Source organism: Macaca mulatta, chromosome 1 (assembly GCF_049350105.2).
Source record: "Macaca mulatta isolate MMU2019108-1 chromosome 1, T2T-MMU8v2.0, whole genome shotgun sequence".
NCBI classification, from domain to species: Eukaryota; Metazoa; Chordata; class Mammalia; order Primates; family Cercopithecidae; genus Macaca; species Macaca mulatta.
Genome location: NC_133406.1, coordinates 83,497,019 through 83,509,989, shown reverse-complemented (window position 1 = coordinate 83,509,989; position 12,971 = coordinate 83,497,019). Strand labels below are relative to the sequence as shown.

Below are 12,971 nucleotides of genomic sequence, written 5' to 3'. Positions count from 1 at the left end.
TTAATGAGAAGTGTGTGTGCGTGTGTGTGTGTGTGTGCGTGTGTGTGTGTGTGTGTGTGTTTTGAGGGAAGCTATAAAGAGCAATGAGCAGAGGCAGAGAGAGCAGAGTTGGGCAGAATGACCCCAGGTGTAGGGGTTTTTCCCTAAAGATGAAAACAATGGAAGTTAAGACAATGCCAACTTTGCCTTCTGTCACAAGGAACATAAGAGATCAGTTTCAATTCAATTGTCACAAGGAACATAAGAGATCAGTTTCAATTCAATTCAGCAAAAAATAAAACAAATGTCCACCCTGGACAAACACCAGGAGCTGGGCTAGGCATTAGAGACCCAGCAGTGAACAAGACAGGCCCAGTCCCTGCCTCATAGTATGGAGAGAATGACAGTAAAGAACAGATTTCCATTGTGAGGGTCCCCATCACTGTGAGTTCCAGCATCTCCAAGCGTAGCCCAGCCTTAGCCTCTACAGAGGCAGAGAAATCAAGATGAGGAAGAAGTTATGGGAATTGCCCTTGATTATGTGAATGTCCCCAGTCACACTACAATGCATTCTTTTTTGAAAAATTTAATTTTAGGTTCAGGGGGTACATGTACATGTTTGTTACATGGGTATATTGCATACTGGTGGGGATTAGGCTTCTAGTGTACCCATCACCCAAATAGTAAACATTGTACCCAATCAGTACTTTTTTAACCCTTTCCATCTTCCCACCCTCCCCTTTTGGAGTCCCCAGTGTCCATTATTTCTCTCTTTATGTTGATGTGTATCCGTATTCATCCATTCTCATACTGTTATAAAGAACTACCTGAGACTGGGTAATTTATGAAGAAAAGAGGTTTAACTGAACTCACAGTTCTGCAGGCTGTACAGAAGGCATGACTGCAGAGGCCTCAGGAAACTTAACAATCATGGCAGAAGGGCCAAATCAAGGGCTTAGAAGCAAGCACTTCTTCACATGGCAGCAGGAGAGAGAGAGAGAGAGAGAGAAGGGGGAAGTGCTACACAATTTTAAACAACTAGATCTTGTGAGAACTCACTATCACAAGAACAGCAAGGGGGAAATCCACCCCCATGATCCAATCACCTCCCACCAGGTCCCTCCCCCAACACTGGGAATTAGAGTTCAACATGAGATTTGGGTGAGGACACAGAGCCAAACCATATGAGTGCCCATTGTTTAGCTCCCACTTATCAGTGAGAACATGCTGTATCTGGTTTTCTGTTTCTACAGTAGTTCACTTAGGATAATGGCCTCCAGCTCTATCTGTGTTGCTACAAAGGACATGATTTCATTCTTTTTTTTTTTTTAATGGCTGCCGAATGCATCCTTTAAACTAGGTTATTCCTTTCCTGCTGTGGCTTCTGAAAGGCTATCAGAGAGTGTCCTTTATAAATTGCTCACACATGCACAATGTCAGAAAAGAAAAAATTTCTTTCATTCCCAGTCAAGGAGATCAGGGCCTCTGTACCCTTTGTGGTTATTCTTTCTGCTTCATTTTCACACACATATCTTCTTTGAGCTTTCAAACAACTCTGCCAGGGTGGTCCGTGAGCCTCATTACAATTGCAAAAATCTGAAAAGCTCTGGAAAACAAAAGTATCATGGTAACTCCATTAGTAGAAAACGACCTGACCTCAAGTAAGGTTGCTTAGTCTTTATTTGTTTCACTTGGTGTGTTTGGTTCCAGGGTGGGGCCCAGAATCTGCTGGTGGTATTATGTAATATACCTTATGTGCACTGTTTCACCTTTCTAGAACCCAAAAGGCTGCGAATTCTGAAATACGGGTGGCCTCAAGGATTTCGGACAAGGGATTATAGTCCTGTACCACTCTCCTTTACAGGTGATGAAGAAACCAAACCTGAAAAATAAGTGACACTAAACAAATTGGCCCCAGACTTTGCTCCGGATTGTCCAGCAAATGGCAGAAGCCAGTGGATGTTAATCATAACCGGAAGTGACAGGATTAATTTTGATTTTTAGAAAATGTAACTAGTAGGCCGGGCGCAGTGGCTCACGCCTGTAATCCCAGCACTTTGGGAGGCCGAGGTGGGCGGATCATGAGGTCAGGAGATCGAGACCATCCTGGCTAACATGGTGAAACCCCGTCTCTACTAAAAATACAAAAAAAATTAGCCGGGCGTGTTGGCAGGCGCCTGTAGTCCCAGCTACTCAGGAGGCTGAGGCAGGAGAATGGCGTGAACCCGGGAGGCAGAGCTTGCAGTGAGCCGAGATCGTGCCACTGCACTCCAGCCTGGGTGACAAAGCAAGACTCCGTCTCAAACAAACAAAAAAAAAAAAAAAAAAAGAAAAAAAAGAAAATGTAACTAGTAGCAATGCAGAAGCTAGATGGGTAGAGCAGAGCCTGGGTTCAGGGTCAAAACCAAAACCCTTGCACTTTTCCTTATGTTCACTGCCTCCCACGATTGTGTTCATGTCTTTGCCTCCCATTCCTGATCCCATTTCCACTGTATCTACCCTTTCACCCCAAAGTTGCTTTCATGAGTTCACCAACTGACTATTATATTACCCACTCCAGCAGACATCTCTCAACCCTTTGTGACTAGATTATTCAGCTGTATTTGAGGCCACTGGCCACACTCTAATCCCGAAAACTTCCCAGACCCGTGACTTTTTGGGCCCCATTCTTTCTTGCTCCTCTCTGACTTCTGCTTTGGCTCTGTCCTGGCCTCCTCTGCCGCCTCAGCCCAATCCCTGGTTCTTCAGGATTGGGATCCCAAGACACCAGCCTCTGGTTTTCACCCTCTCTAGTTCTTCCTGGACAATAAATACCCTTTGAGTTTTAACCCCAACCTGCATGCTATGAGGCTCCTGGATTCCTCTTCGTCCAGGCTTCCTCCCTGAGCTTCAGATTCATATATCCCACTGCCTGCCTGGTCCAGAACTAACCCCAGAGTTGAATTGTGGAAGGTGAAAACAATTTCTCACCAAATCAAAATTTCTAAGCTGTAAGTGCGATGTCTCTTAAAAAAACAAAACAAAAACAAACAAAAAACTTATTTTATTATTACCGTTGGCAAATTATTAGTAACTCATGCATATTCGACTACCAGAATTCAGTTAACTGTGTATGGCAGACGTTTTATAGGCCAGTCATTGTGCTAGGCAACGCAATTTACAAGCTAGTGAGGTCGGGGCAGAGATAATAAGGCAAGTTCACAAATACCAATAGCTGAAGCTGGAGAGCGTGTCACAGCCAGGGAGGGAAGTCTAATCCCTGTGTTCACTTCCCCTCCCTTTACATCCTGTTCTGTATCTTCCCAAAGGTCTACGGAGGCATGCAAGAGGAGGAAGGTTTCGTGGTTGTTAAAGAGGAATGACTGTTTTTGAACTCTTTCTTTTGCTTAAGTTTTGGTGCCTCTTTGTTTTCCTCAGTTGTCTTCTAAAAACAATTAACACTGTAGCTGCTTTAGACTAAGAACAAATATAGGTTCTTAAATGGATTCTTATATTAATAATCATAATACTAGTCCAAAGTGCTGCTGGCTTGCCAGGAAAGTGTGTCATGTTTATTTTCACTTATTAAATATGTATTGACCCCACTATATGCCAAGAGTAAAAGAAGACATTGTTCCTCTTGTACTTCCCAGGTTTCATGGATTCAATGCAAGGCAGTCAGGGTAAAACGAACCTGGTAAGAGAAGCCAACCAAGAAACCGGTTTGCCCAGGAGGTTGTGTCCCAGATAGGGAGAGAAGAAAACCTGAGGGAGTCCTGACACCAACGTGGGTCTGGGGCAGCTTTGACTCAGTGTCCAGTGGAGGGCAGTGGTGTGCAGACAGTCACACAGAGACAGCCAACCTGGAGGGCCGACTCCAGCCTTTCGGAAGGAAATGGTCCCCCATTCAGTACATCAGTACATACACCCAGCTTAGCTGAAAACATGTTGGTGGATTTGTTTACTTTTTGCTAAATCTCAACACTTCCTTTCACAAGGGCTCTCATTTGATTGCCAGGAATCTCCAATCCAGTTTAATTTATTAATTCCTTATTGAGCACCTAATCCGGGCCTGTCACCCTACCAGGGTTGCTACAGTGACTACAAAGATGTACACAAGAAGCTTACAAGTAAGCAGAGGAGGGTGCAGGGATTAGGCAAGTTTACAAATAATCAAAACTGAAGGCAGAAATAAGCACAGATGAAGCATGTACCATAACAGGGCACAGTACACTTGGGTTTCAGAGAGGCCTAACCATTTCCTACCCTCATAGCTGTTTGGGGAAATCAGGAAGTAAACCAATTACAAGATAGAACAATATAAAATGTCACTGTATGAAATGCCGAAAAATGTTCTTCCTTGTGTATCTGTGGGAGCAGCCCAGAGCTGACCCCTAGGGATCCACATTCAGCACTCCCTAGGGGATTCTGATCAGAAGCCCTGGAGCAAGGATTGCAGCTGGGGTGGTGGCTGGGGCTGAGAAAGGTGGGGAGGGAAGGGCAAAGAGGGCAGAGATAGAAGTCTACCTAAGAAGGTTGGGCATTGTGGCTTACGCCTATAATCCCAGCACTTTGGGAGGCCTAGGTGGGTGGATCACTTGAGGCCAGGAGTTCAAGACCAGCCTGACAAACATGGTGAAACCCTGTCTCTACCAAAAATACAAAACTTAGCCAGGTGTTGTGGCGTGCACCTGTAATCCCAGCTACTCTTGGGAGGCTCAGGCATGACAATCACTTGAACCTGGGGGGCAGAGGTTGCAGTGAGCTGAGATCATACCACTGTATTCCAGCCTGGGTGATACAGCAAGACTCCATCTCAAAAAAAAAAAAAAAAAAAAAAAAAGTCAACCTAAGAAATATAGTCCCTGTATTTCTACTAGAGGCTCAAGAGACCTCTAGACCAAAGACTGTACTAGCACCCTCATGCCACCCCTACCTACTAAGGCGTCCCCCAGGGACATCTCAGAGTTCCTGGAGGCTTCTGTCACTGCCCCGGTTGCAACCCACTCCAAGAATGTGAACATTTCTATACTTTGGGTAGGTAATGATCCCTTTTAGGTGAAACAGATTTCAAGCAGAAAAAACACTTCAAAAAAACAACAGAGGGAAAAAATCTTGTTTTTTTTCCCAAGGATGTTGAGAGAGAACAGGCCCAGATTGAACCTTGGGTATCGCAAAGGCCACCCTCAATGCTGCCTCCTCTGGGGGAAGCTGGGTCAGGCCAGGTCACACACTGTCCAACCTCAGCGGCTGGCTGTTCTAGAGAACAGAGGCCAAAGGTGGGGGCACTGAGATTCCTGAGGTTTCTGGCTTGTCAGTTTCATCTGAAACTGATTAAAACGAAATGCAAACCCATATGGCTGGGAAGAAAAGGTCAAGATTTTGCTCCCACCCCCCACCTCCTTCTTTGCCCTCCCCCTCCTCCCCTCCCTCCCTAGTCCTCAGCATGCAGCTCTCTGGCTGAATCCCATCACAGCTCCGATTTCCCCTTCACCCGGGCAGCCCTGCACTGAACAGAAACTCCGCAGAATGGCCCCATTGTAGACCAGACAAGCCAAAATAGCAGTATCTTCTGTTCTCCGCCTTAGGGAGATTCACTTAAAATCCCAAAGTCCCAGATGTGGATGACAATGGAAGCTGTTGTTGCAAATTAGTGATCCTGGAACAGCTGAGAGGCAGGTAGTCAGAAAGCAGCCAGTATGGGGAGTTGGGCTGTGAAGAGAGAGAGAACAATTATGCAGTCACTCCATTAACCCAATTAGCAAATACTGGCAGGAATTCTGTTAATCGACAAAGAAGCACGGTAGGGAAGGTGAGAAAGGGGGACAGCGACCTGGGTGGGGGTGCTGCAGGGGGAAGAGGGGTACAATGGGGCTGGGGAGGAAGAATTGCTGCTAGGATGAAAGGGCCAGGAATAAAACTTCAGCTAGGCTGGTGTGGTGGCTCACGCCTGTAATCCCAGCACTTTGGGAGGCCGAAGCAGGTGGATCCCCTGAGGTCAGGGGTTTGAGACCGGCCTGACCAACATGAAGCAACCCCATCTCTACTAAAAATACAAAAAATTAGCCGGGCGTGGTGGCACATGCCTGTAATCCCAGCTACTCGAGAGGCTGAGGCAGGAGAATTGCTTGAACGTGGGAGGCGGAGGTTGCAGTGAGCCGAGATTGTGCCATTGCACTCCAACCTGGGCAACAAGAGCAAAACTCTGTCTCAAAACAAAAAAACACAAAAACAAACAAAAAGCTTCAGCTATTTCTATGCTGGCAAAGGTTATTTTTATCATTTTTTAAATGTTGTTTTTTTTTTTTTTAAACCATGCCCTGGAGCATTTGGATGAACAGTGTTTGCATTAATTAATAAATCAGATGACATCTCCACTCAGCAGAGGGCTTTGGTGTAGAAAAGCTCCTGGTGGCCTGCAGAATGGTGATTGTGGAATCTTGATTGATCACAGCTGTCACGTCATCAGTCTTGCAGTCCAGCATGGCGCAAGGACTAACTTAGGTTTTGTAGAGGTTGTGGGGAGGACACGGCATGAATAAGGTAATGTCTGCATATACCACTCACTATAATAAGTGGTGTTGATGATCAAGTCCCAAAATTCTGCTGAGCCTCTGCTCAGATTCATTGGGACTGGTTGTTTGGGGGGTGGCAATTAGGGAAAGCTGCAGAGAGGAGCTGGATTTGGGAAACAAAGGTCAGATGATGACTAATGGAATGGTCAGGCTTTTAGATACAATGTGGGCATGAGAAAAGGCCAAGAAGACAAGCTTTTAGGAAGCAGATGCAGCCCTTCTCCAGGGGGAAGTTGGGGGTGGGATTATGGCAGAGATGTCTAAGATGACTGTTTGAGAAAGAAGGCACTGGAGTCGGCAGTGAGGACTGGAACATGGTGTGGAAGGTCCTCCCACCTCCCTGTCTCGACTTAATTTTTTTGTTTAGAGGCCACAGGGTTAGGGACTGGCCTGGGAGCTTAGTGTGGCACCTGGGGCTGCAAGAGCCAGCATGCTGATAACTACAGCTTTCTTGCAGTAAGTAAAGGGAGAAAGGGTTTGAGACCTACCAGATCTCAGCGCCCTCAGCTGGAAACTGTGGGAGGACAGATGGAGAATATAAGCCCAGAGAGGAGAGTGAAACCATAACCAATTAGGTGCCTGTCCTGGATCCTTCCCGACTCAGACCTGAGAGCCATTGTTCCCAGCTCCCCTGGCTTATCACTCCATTATCACTTTCTCTACCCAATTTCTCTGCTTTGCTCTTATTCTCTTCTCACCTTATCCAGCTTTCCAGTCACTGTGAGAGAGAAAAATTGTAAAACTTGTAAAGGTTTTGTTTTTAGTACACAGATGAGGTGCACTGCATTTCTTGTTTGACCAGTTGCAAGCCTGGTGTGTCTGCTTGCTCAATCTCCAGCTATTTTGCTGCCCCTTATGGTTGGTGCCTGTCATCAGGGTGCAGGGCCGGGGAGGGCAGGCACTGGCCTTTGTGACCTAATACCTCTGACAGGACCATGCAGATGGTCCTGCTCAGTGGATATTTGCTGATGACCAAGATGACAACGATGGAGAAGATGCCCTCCAAAGATTTAAGAAAATATTCTTTAATTGCTGACGGATAGAATTTCTGTATCCCCAGAGATGTTGTCTCAGGGCATATGTGTTGAGATCTGTGGAACTGTCTGTGCGTAGGGGTGAGGGCTGGCTTGGCTTCTGCACCTTCTTCTGGGTATGGGTCAACAACAGCCTCATAGGCACTACCTTTCTCCTCACATTCCAGTTTGAAACCACTCAGGCCCCTGGAAGCCCCTTTCTCCGCACAAGGCTGGGATCATGTTTGTGCATGAACTGTTGGGTATTCTATACCCCCTCTGCGTCTCATCACACAATACCTCCCTGTTCTCAAAGCACCAGCCCAAAGTCACTCCAGCTTCTCAAGTTTCATAACTGCCCAGCAAACTGCACCTGGTCCTTCTTCCCCTGGGGCTGCAAGGTTGGAGGCCGAGTGGATGGCCACCTGGTTTTCCCCACTTCTGCTCACAAAAGTCCAGGCCCCCTAGGTGACTGGGGTTTTGAAGACTCATTCTTGTGCAAGTCAGAGAGAGCCTCTGTGGCTCAGGACATCTTTCAGGAGGAAGCTACCTCTTGCTCCATGCAGGAAGAGGTGAATCAGGTCTCAGGCTCACCTGTGGGCAGAAGTAGGAAAGCTACTTTGGAGTGCAAGGAAGTAGGGATCAGCAGCAGCGTGGTGCCCTGAGAGCCCCCAGCCCCGACCTAGAGTATCCCTGACCTACCTCCCAGCTACACTCAGCTGTGAAGCACACGCTGAGCTGTAGGCCAGCCCTGACCTTGGAGCTTCCACCACAAGCACAAACAGGCCTTTAAAAAGCTTCCTAACTTCCTGGGGTGGGGGTGGTTGGGGCCAGTGTGTTGATTGCCGTTGTGTCATTTTCTGGTGTGGTTCCAGGTGGCTGGCGCCACCACTTCTCCTCCATCCAGATGCTGAGGCCAAGGGGGCGAGTTGCTTTGAAGCTCCCGGCGCTGACCTCTTGTGCCCCGTCTTGGTGTTGGGAAGCCTCACAGCTGTTCTGGGCCCACAGAGCCTTCTCCTCGTTGACTTGGGGCTTTTTGGATCAGGGTGTTGGTGAAGCAGAGTTTTGGCAAGAGCCTTGGCAGCTGCTGCCAGAAAAGAGGCTGAGGGAAGATAATTAGACCTGGTAATTGGTTGCTTTTTAGCGACTGTGGCTGGGAGAAGACACTGGAAAGCTGTCCTCCAGGACCAAGGCTAAACTGTCCCCATGCTAGGGGGAAATGCTGGACCCCAGCTAGTCCTGCATGTCCCATCACATCTTACCTGACACATCTATCTGGCTGTGAAATGATTCTTGAATCCCATCCCACCCGCACAAAGCAATGCAGGTTTACCTCGCCTGTGTTCATGCTCTGTTATACCCAAGCCTGGGACCAGGCATCTAAAAACTTTGAATCCAGAGGTAACCTTTAGATGGAGTTACTCAACTCTGGCTGCTCCAGAAAGATACTATGGGGCTTACTGCGAAGGACTTCATTAAAGGCTTTTTGTTTTTGGACAGAGCTGACTCATCATTTCCCCAAGATAAGTTTGCTTCTGGGCAGTTTCCAGGCTCCCATCCCTCCAGTTGGCCATTTTGCCAGACCAGATGGCTCATATTAGATCTCAATTTACAACTTGCCACCCCTTGTGGGTATGTGTTCTGGATTTGTCCCAGCCTGAGCAGCTGATTCACTCGGACGTTCTGGGAAGCCCTTACTGTTTGATTCCACCTCACCATAGATGCTGTCCGTGGGTCTGATTTCCAGTTTCTGTGGGAATCCTGTTGACCTAAACCCCGACATGAAAGTGTAGCCCTGGGAGCCTAAAGATGGACCTCAGGCGGGGTCCCCAGCAGCTCTGCATTGGGTACTTGAGAGCTGGCACTGCCTTTGGGAGAGCTGATCACTCAAAGTCTATCAAAGGATGGAATAGATTGGAATCAAGAATCTGCTTTTGTGGCTATGTAATATCTTGGAGAAAAGCAGAAGAAAGAATGGAGGAACAGTTTGAGTTCTGCGATTTTAGGTTTAAACAGGGTGGCCTTTCTGCTGGCGTCCCTCCTGACCAGTTATTCATGCATTTGTTCAGATGCATGAATAGATGGTTATTGAGCATATACTCTGTGCCAAATGTAATGCCTACGGCTCAGGAATAAGGATCAAAGGACAGTTTTTGTCTTCAAAGGACTTACTGACTGATCTCTGAGATAGGCAGGTGCTCACAACAAAGTGAAAGTCAGTATAGTACAGCGATCAAGAATCCAGACCCGGAACCAGACTGGCTGGATTCGTATTCCTGCTCTGCCACTTATGAGTGGTGTACCTTTGGGCATATTTGCTAACCACTACATGCATCAGTTTCCTCGTCTATAGAATGGGAATAATATTGATACCTACCTCAGTGTTTTATGAGGATTAAACTAGTTCATAGACTTCAATTACTTAGAACTGTTCCTGGGAATAGTGAGGATGGTATACATTAGGGAAATTTTTAAAGCTATAGGCCAGGCACAGTGGCTCGTGTCTGTAATCCCAGCACTTTAGGAGGCTGAAGCAGGAGGATTGCTTGAGCCCAGGAGTTTGAGACCAGCCTGGGCAACATAGCAAGACCTCATCTTTACAAAAAATAAAAATTAACCAGACATGGTGGCATTTGCCTGTAGTCCTACCTATTTGGGAGGTCGAGGTGGGAGGATCATTTGAGCCCAGGAGATAGAGGCTGCAATGACTTGTGATTGTGCCACTGGACTCCAGCATGGTCAATAGCGAGAACTGTCTCAATAAAGTAAAATTGCCCTGGCGTGGTGGATCACACCTGTAATCTTAACACTTTGAGAGGCTAATGGGGGAGGATTGCTTGAGCCCAGGAGTTCGAGACCAGCCTGGGTAACATAATGAGATCCTGTCTCTACAAAAAATAAAATAATAGGCCAGGCACGGTGGCTCACGCCTGTAATCCCAGCATTTAGGGAGGCCGAGGTGGGTGGATCACGAGGTCAGGAAATCAAGACCATCCTGGCTAACATGGTGAAACCCCATCTCTACTAAAAATACAAAAAATTAGCTGGGCGTGGTGGCGGGCATCTGTAGTCCCAGCTACTAGGGAAGCTGAGACGGGAGAATGGCGTGAACCCGGGAGGTGGAGCTTGCAGTGAGCTGAGATCATGCCACTGCACTCCAGCCTGGGCAACAGAGCGAGACTTCATCTCAAAAATAAAAATAAAAATAAAATAAAATAAAACAATTAGCCAGACATGGTGGCACACACCTGTAGTCTCAGCTGTTCAGGAGGCTGAGGTGGGAGAATTACTTGAGCCTGGCAGGTAGAGGCTGCAGTGAGCCAGGATCGTGCTGTGCACTGGTCTCACAGAGTGAGACTCTGTCTCTAAAATAAAATAAAATAAAATAAAACAAAACAAAGCTACAGCTCCACAGGGAGCAAAGGACTTAAGAGGAAGGGGTCATATAGAAAACCCAGGAATCTGGGATTCTGGCATTTATTGCCAGGAAAGCTGAATTTGAGTTTAGAGTCCACTACAATATATTTATTTGATTTTGAATAATTACAACCTTGATTTGCTTCTTAGTAAGGTAGAAAGAGTAGTATCTTCGTTTCCAACCTCATTGGGAAAAAAGAAGCGAAACCAAAATTTGTATCTATTATGTACTATATGGCTTTATTCTGAGAATTGAGAGAAATAACATATTTTAAGTGTATGTAATTTTTTTTTTTTTTTTTTGAGATGGAGTCTCGTTCTGTTGCCCAGGCTGGAGTGCAGTGGCGTGATCTTGGCTCACTGCGAGCTCTACCTCCTGGGTTCATGCCATTCTCCTGCTTCAGCCTTCCGAGTAGCTGGGACTACAGGTACCCACCACCACGCCCAGCTAATTTCTTTGTATTTTTAGTAGAGATGGGGTTTCACCATGTTAGCCAGGATGGTCTCTATCTCCTGACCTAGTGATCCGCCCGCCTCCCAAAATGTTGGGATTACAGGCGTGAGCCACTGTGCCTGGCCAAGTGTATGTAAATTTTCAAAATGCATTGTAAACTGTAAGGTGAACCACAAGATAATCATGATTTTCTCCCTGCTCTCTCCTGTCCCCCAGGTCGAGCATGTGGATAACTGAGAGATGATGAAAAAGGCAGGCACTCTGGGCTGACTTTCATTATAAATAGTAGGTACAGCTGTGGTACTGTTTTGCCTCCATGCAATTCTCCATGTTTTCCATGTTATTTAGTTCCTGATTACTAAAGCTTTGAGGCCCCAGAGGAGGCTGGTGATTTCCTTTAGAAAGAGGAACTGGGAGCAGCAAGAATCACAGTGAGATGTGCTAAGCTTTTCAGAGGAAAAGTTCATGGATGATGCATTCGACATGATGAGCACAAACATTTCCCAGCGCAGACTCAGGTCCTTCCAGGTCTGAAGGAGCTGAGTTCCCAGCTCCTGTGAGCCTGACTGTGTGTCAGGGCTTCTGTAAGGCAGGTCCTGCATATAGTGTAAGCTTATAAATGGAAGTGAGTGAGGGGATGGCAGGTGCGATGGGGAATGCCAACCTTGCTGTTTGCTCACAATCACAAGGAGTTTACACTTGTTTGGGAGACTTCTTGGCAAGGTTGCAGAGCTCACCACTAAGATTAAGGGCCGGCTGGCCAGGCAACAGTAGAGGGGAGGAGGAAGTTTGCAACAGGGCGAGCAGGCAGCATTTGGGCCTGTTTGGGAGACTGGCCAACACTAACGGGATTACCATCCGCTGCCCTGATATCTGCCAGGAAATTGTGAAATGAAATTTCAAGGACCCTACCACAGAGTCAGAGAGTGTGTGGGATGACTTGACTGAAAGCAAGAATCCTTGGGGAAAAAGGTCCAGTTTTCTGGTGTTCCATTTGCCTCTTTGCAGGACAGAAGCTCTGCCAATTCCCTGGCTCTCTTCTCAGCCTCTCCCAGGCCTCTGACAACCCTAGACTCTAAGGTCGAGAAGGGAACTACCTCGGAGACTTTTATCCAACTCTCTCAATAAATGGAGGAAAACAGCTATGACTCTGCCTGATGACTTAACCAATCTGAGCCTCAGTATTCTCAGCTCATCTTACAAGGCTCTTATGAGGAGCAGTTGAAACAATGCATGTGGAAATTCTTTGTAAACTGTAAAGTGATTTAAATGGGGCTGGGGGTGGTGGTTCACGCCTGTAATCCCAGCACTTTGGGAGGCCAAGGCAGGCAGATCACCTGAGGTCAGCAGTTAGAAACCAGCCTGGCCAACATGGTGAAACCCCATCTCTACTAAAATTACAAAAATTAGCTGGCCTGTGGTGGCACATGCCTGTAATCCCAGCTACTCAGGGGGCTGAGGCAGGAGAATCGCTTGAACCTGGGAGGTGGAGATTGCAGTGAGCCAAGATTGTGCCACCGCACTCCAGCCTGGGCCACAGAGGGAGACCATGTC

At 47.0% G+C, this 12,971-nt stretch overlaps 2 long non-coding RNA genes across 3 annotated transcripts in view; both read left to right on the top strand.

The window, feature by feature from the left end:
- LOC106993394 (uncharacterized) overlaps positions 1 to 12,971 on the top strand; it is a 56,339-nt gene that overhangs the window by 2,034 nt on the left and 41,334 nt on the right. The gene's annotated exons all lie outside the window — the stretch shown is intronic.
- On the top strand, positions 6,270 to 12,556 carry LOC144329730 (uncharacterized). The gene is made up of 3 exons (XR_013395354.1): positions 6,270 to 6,384; positions 11,634 to 11,702; positions 12,426 to 12,556. It is a non-coding gene; the product is annotated as an uncharacterized LOC144329730 (long non-coding RNA).